This window comes from Apium graveolens, chromosome 5 (genome assembly GCF_009905375.1).
Source record: "Apium graveolens cultivar Ventura chromosome 5, ASM990537v1, whole genome shotgun sequence".
In the NCBI taxonomy this organism is placed as follows: domain Eukaryota; kingdom Viridiplantae; phylum Streptophyta; class Magnoliopsida; order Apiales; family Apiaceae; genus Apium; species Apium graveolens.
This window is the reverse complement of record NC_133651.1, coordinates 307,060,718-307,066,717: the sequence shown is the minus strand read 5'-3', so window position 1 is coordinate 307,066,717 and position 6,000 is coordinate 307,060,718.

Genomic DNA, 6,000 nt, shown 5'->3' with positions numbered 1-6,000 from the left:
AGTTTTACTAGTATCAGAACTTAACAGATGAGTAGCATTATTCTAATTTGTGACTTAGTAATAAGATATACAAAGTAAACTCAACTAAGCTCAATTATCAGAATTTGCTAGTGTCATAAGATTTCCACTGAAATAATTACTTCTTACATGGGATCTTTTGTTTATTGAAGACTACTAGATCAGTATCTAGCACAGTTATCCTCATAGGATTGAATAGTTACTTGAACAGACATATCACTTATCAGAGTTTAGAAACATATATCAGACAATAATCAGTACTAAAACGTGTATTTCAATTAAGCACAGAATAAACAAAGAGATTACATTCTGTAAATACTGATCATAAAGTCTGATGCATCAGAACAAAACTAGACAGATTTAGAAAAAGAACCTGAGACCATTCCAAGTTCATTTACCAATCTTGTAAAAGTGGCTTCACATAGTGGTTTTGTGAAGATATCTGCTAGTTGTTGATCTGTTGGAACAAAGTGCAATTCCACTGTACCTTCATCCACATGTTCCCTTATGAAGTGGTACCTGATGCTGATATGTTTTGTCATAGAGTGTTGAACTGGATTACCTGCCATAGCAATAGCACTTTGATTATCACAGTAAATAGGGATTTTGAAATATGTTAACCCATAATCCAGTAACTGATTCTTCATCCAAAGAATCTATGCACAACAGCTTCCTGCAGCAATATACTCTGCTTCTGCAGTTGATGTGGAAATTGACTTTTGTTTCTTGCTGTACCAAGAAACCAATCTGCCTCCAAGAAATTGGCAGCTTCCACTTGTGCTTTTCCTGTCAATTTTGCAGCTTGCAAAATCTGCATCTGAGTAACCAATTAGTTTAAAGTCTGATTCTCTAGGATACCACAATCCCAGATCAGCTGTTCCTTTAAGATACTTAAAGATTCTTTTCACAGCTGTTAAGTGAGGTTCTCTTGGATCTGCTTGAAATCTTGCACAAAGACAGGTAGCATACATGATATCAGGTCTACCAGCAGTTAGATAGAGTAGAGATCCAATCATACCTCTGTAGTCAGTAATATCTACTGATTTACCAGTATCCTTATCCAGTTTTGTTGCAGTGGCCATGGGAGTGGATGCACTTGAACAATCTTGCATTCCAAATTTCTTCAGCAAGTTTCTGGTGTACTTAGATTGACAAATGAAAGTGCCTTCTTCATTCTACTTGACTTGAAGGCCCAGAAAGTAGCTAAGTTCCCCCATCATACTCATCTGATATCTTGACTGCATCAGTTTGACAAACTTCTTGCAAAGTCTGTCATTTGTAGATCCAAAGATGATATCATCAACATAAATCTGGACAAGAAGTAAGTCCTTTCCATGATTGAGGTAGAATAGTGTTTTGTCTATTGTTCCTCTGTTGAATCCACTTTCTAGAAGAAACTGAGCTAAAGTCTCATACCATGCTCTAGGAGCTTGTTTAAGTCCATAAAGTGCTTTATCAAGCCTGTAGACATAATCTGGATGTTTGGAATCTACAAAGCCTGGAGGTTGTTCAACATATACTTCCTCCTCCAATTTTCCATTGAGAAAAGCACTTTTCACATCCATTTGAAAGACAGTAAACTTTTTGTGAGCAGCATAAGCCAAAAATATCCTTATGGCTTCTAATCTAGCAACTGGTGCAAATGTTTCATCATAATCAATTCCCTCCTGTTGAGAATATCCTTTTGCGACCAGTCTTGCCTTATTCCTTGTAATTATGCCATCACTGTCAGTTTTGTTTCTGAATACCCATTTTGTACCAACAACAGATCTATTCTTTGGTCTTGGCACTAGGGTACAGACTTTGTTTTTTTCAAATTCATTTAACTCTTCCTGCATTGCTTGCACCCAATCAGCATCTTGAAGAGCTTCTTCAACTTTCTTTGGCTCAGTCTGAGAGAGAAAAGAATTGTAGAGACATTCATTTGAAGTACCTGTTCTAGTTCTGACACCTGCATCAGGATTTCCAATTATCAAATCAGGTGTATGTGATTTTGTCCACTTCCTTACAGATGGAAGGTTGTCTCTAGAACTGGATGCTCCCCCATGATCCATGCTATCTTCATTTTCATTTTCTGATGCTCCCCCTGAAACTATGCTCTCTGAGTTGGATTCTTCAGTATTTAGATTTTCAGCACTATCAGAACTTATCTTATCAGAACTTGAAGAGCCAGATGCATGTTCTGATGTTTCTTGAGATGAGGTAGGATCTTGAGTATGCTCCCCCTGCATAGGTGCATCTTCCTTTGACGTAGTTACCACAGTTTCAATAACATCAGAGTTTAATCCATCAGAGTTTACAGTATCAGGACTTAGACTGTCAGGATTTGCAGTATCAGAATTTGAGTCTTCATTTTCAAATCTCAGCTGATCATGGTCAATGAAATCTTCAAGACCAGTAATCTTCTTGTCATCAAAAGAGACATTGATAGATTCCATGACCACTTTTGTTCTCAAATTATAGACTCTAAAGGCTTTTGTGGAAAGTGGATATCCAACAAAGATTCCTTCATCAGCTTTTAGATCAAACTTTGATAGCTGTTCAGGATGAGTCTTGAGAACAAAACACTTGCATCCAAATACATGAAAATATTTCAGATTTGGCTTCTTTTTCTTCACCATCTCATATGGTGTTTTTCCATGCTTGTTAATGAGTGTTGCATTTTGAGTAAAACAAGCAGTCTGCACAGCTTCAGCCCAGAAATAGGTTGGAAGCTTTGCTTCTTCAAGCATTATACGTGCAGCTTCAATGAGAGTTCTATTCTTCCTTTCAACAACTCCATTTTGATGTGGAGTTCCAGGAGCAGAAAATTCCTGCTTTATTCCATGGTTTTTGCAGAACTCTTCCATTTTCAAATTCTTGAACTCAGTGCCATTATCACTCCTTAAAACTTTCACAGAATCTTTTACCATTTTATCCAGATGTTTGACATGATCAATCAAGATAGATGCAGTTTCACTTTTTGTGTGCAAGAAATATACCCATGTGTATCTGGTGAACTCATCCACTATGACCAACGCATACTTCTTCTTTGCAATAGACATGACATTTACTGGACCAAATAGATCAACATGTAGTAGATGATAAGGCTCAAGAATTGATGATTCAGTCTTGCTCTTGAATGAAGATTTTCTTTGTTTGGCCTTCTGACAGGAATCACAAAGACCATCAGGAGCAAATACTGACTTTGGCAGTCCTCTCACAAGATTTTTCTTGACCAGTTCATTTATATTATTAAAATTTAAATGAGAGAGTTTCTTGTGCCAATTCCAGCTTTCTTCAATTGATGCTCTACTCATCAGACAGATTGCAGAACCATCAGTACTTGTTGAAAGCTTAGCTTCATAAATGTTACCACGCCTGTATCCTTTCAGAACAACTTTGCCTTTAGATTTACTCACAATTTCACAGTGTTCTTCAAAGAAATTAACATGATAACCTCTGTCACAGATTTGACTTATACTCAGCAGATTGTGTTTAAGTCTTGAGACCAGAGCTACATCTTTAATTATGACATTTCCAAGATTGATATTGCCATATCCCAAAGTTTTTCCAATGTTGCCATCTCCATAAGAAACACTTGGGCCAGCTTTCTACACAAAGTCTGATAGCAGGGCCTTATTTCCAGTCATATGTCCTGAACATCCACTGTCCAGAACTAGAATATTTTTCCTGTTTCCCTGCAATCACAAACACCACTAATTATTAGTTTTAAGGACCCAGACTTGCTTGGATCCTTTGGCCTTTTTAAGTTTGTTAACATTTGCAGCGGATTTAGCATCAGAGTTTATGTTAACATTTTTCTTATCAGAACTTACACTATCAGTCTTTGAATCAGAATTTACACTAGAAGGAACAATGGAAACTTTCTTCAAAGAAGGTTTTATTTGATAATAATCATAGTACAAGCTATGATATTCCTTACAAGTATAAATGGAATGCCATAAACTACCACAATGAAAACAAGGATTTTGTGGTTTATATCTAACAGACTGACTCTTAACTCCTGATTTTGAATGTAAGGAGTTAATATTCTTATTCTTCCTGCAAAAAGAAGCCAGATGGTTAGAACTTCCACAGTTATGACATGTTTTCCTAGGAGCATCAGGAACAGGTTTATAATTATTGCTTTTATTCACACCTTCCTTTACATTCCTATTTTTCCTAGGTGATTTTACCTTGTTTGCATTCTTAACATCTTTTAGCTTATGCTTAAGCTGCTTCTTTGTCATTAAGCCTATGTTCACTTCAGCTGTCTTTTCCTGTTTTAGTTTGTCAGAAGTTAATTCCTTTGTAACTTCTGATTTCTCATTTTCAGACTTTACAGTTACAAACTTAACAGGTTTTAACTTTGGCTTTTGCTTATCAACAGGCTTAATTTCTTCAGTTCTTTTATCATTCTTATCTTCTCCATAACCTAAGCCCTCTTTCCAGTTTCCACTACTTAGCAAATTTTGAGTTGTTTTGCCAGAGTTAGTCCAAGTCCTGATAATCTCTCTTTCCTTTTCTAACTCAGTTTTTAGAGATTCATTCATTTTTAGCACTTCATCCCTAACATAGAAGGCATCATCTTTATCCTTCTGAGTTTGATGGAACATGACTAACTCTTTTTCTAAGAAATCATTTCTTTTCTTAAATGCAAGATTTTCAGAAGCTAATCTCTCACATGTTAAAGTTTGATCTCTATAACTAACAAACATGGTTTTAAGATATCTTCTCAACTCATTAATATCATCAGTATGAAAAGCATAAGTAGTCTGAGGTACCTTTGTTTCAGCAGCTTCAGAACTGCTCTCAGCACTTGATTTATCAGCATTTGCCATCAATGCATAGTTCTCCTCACTTTCAGAGTCTGAGGTGTCTGTCCAGCTTTTCTACTTTGTGACAAGAGCCTTGCCTTTATCACCCTTTACCTTCTTGCAATCAGGAGATATGTGGCCTTTCTCACCACAGTTATAGCATTTAACATTGGTGTAATCTCCTATGTCAGACTTTCCTCCTCTGCCTTCAGATCTTCTGAAATTCTTCTTATCAGAACTTATGCCTTTCCTGGAAAACTTCTTTCCCTTCCTGAACTTCCTGTATGCAATCTTTGTGATTCCTTTCACCATAAGAGCACACAGCTTCATCATCTCCTCATCAGCATCAGTCTCAGGCAAGCTTTCAGAATCTGAGTCATCATCACTCTCAGAACTTGATGACTCAGTATCAGACTTTATGAAAAGATCTTTACCCTTGTCTTTCTTTGAGGAAGCTGCTTTGGGGAATTCTTCTTCAGCCTTAAGAGCAATTGTCCTTGACTTTCCTCCTTTCCTCTTGCTTCTTTGTTCCATCTCAAGCTCATGAGTCTTGAGCATTCCATAGATTTCGTCAAGAGTTGTTTCATCAAGATTGTAGTTGTCTCTTATTGTCGTTGCCTTCAAATCCCAGCATTCAGGAAGAGCTAACAGGAACTTAAGGTTTGAATCTTCAAGATCATACTCTTTATCAACCAATGACAAATCATTCAAAAGTTTGACAAATCTATCATATAAATCATTCAATGACTCATTAATCTTTGAGTCAAAGTGTTCATACTCTTGAGTGAGTATTGTCTTCATGTTCTTCTTAATTGTCTTCGTTCCCTGACACCTTGTTTCCAGAGCATCCTATATCTCCTTAGCAGTCTTGCAGTTGATTACCCTGTTTGACATTACATTATCAATGGCACTATGCAGTAAGTGTCGTACCTTAGCATCCTTAGCAATTGATGCTATATCTTCAGCAGTATAATCACTCTTCTCCTTTGGTACGGTCTTTGCTGCTTCACCTGCAACTGCAACAGCGAGCTTGGTTGGTTTGTGAGGGCCTTCCTTGATTCTATCAAGGTATTCTGGATCTGTTGCTTCCAGGAACATGGTCATCCTTACCTTCCATATGGGATATTCAGATGGTTTCAGTATGGGAACTCTGATGGTCTCATACCGATTCTGAATTTGTGTC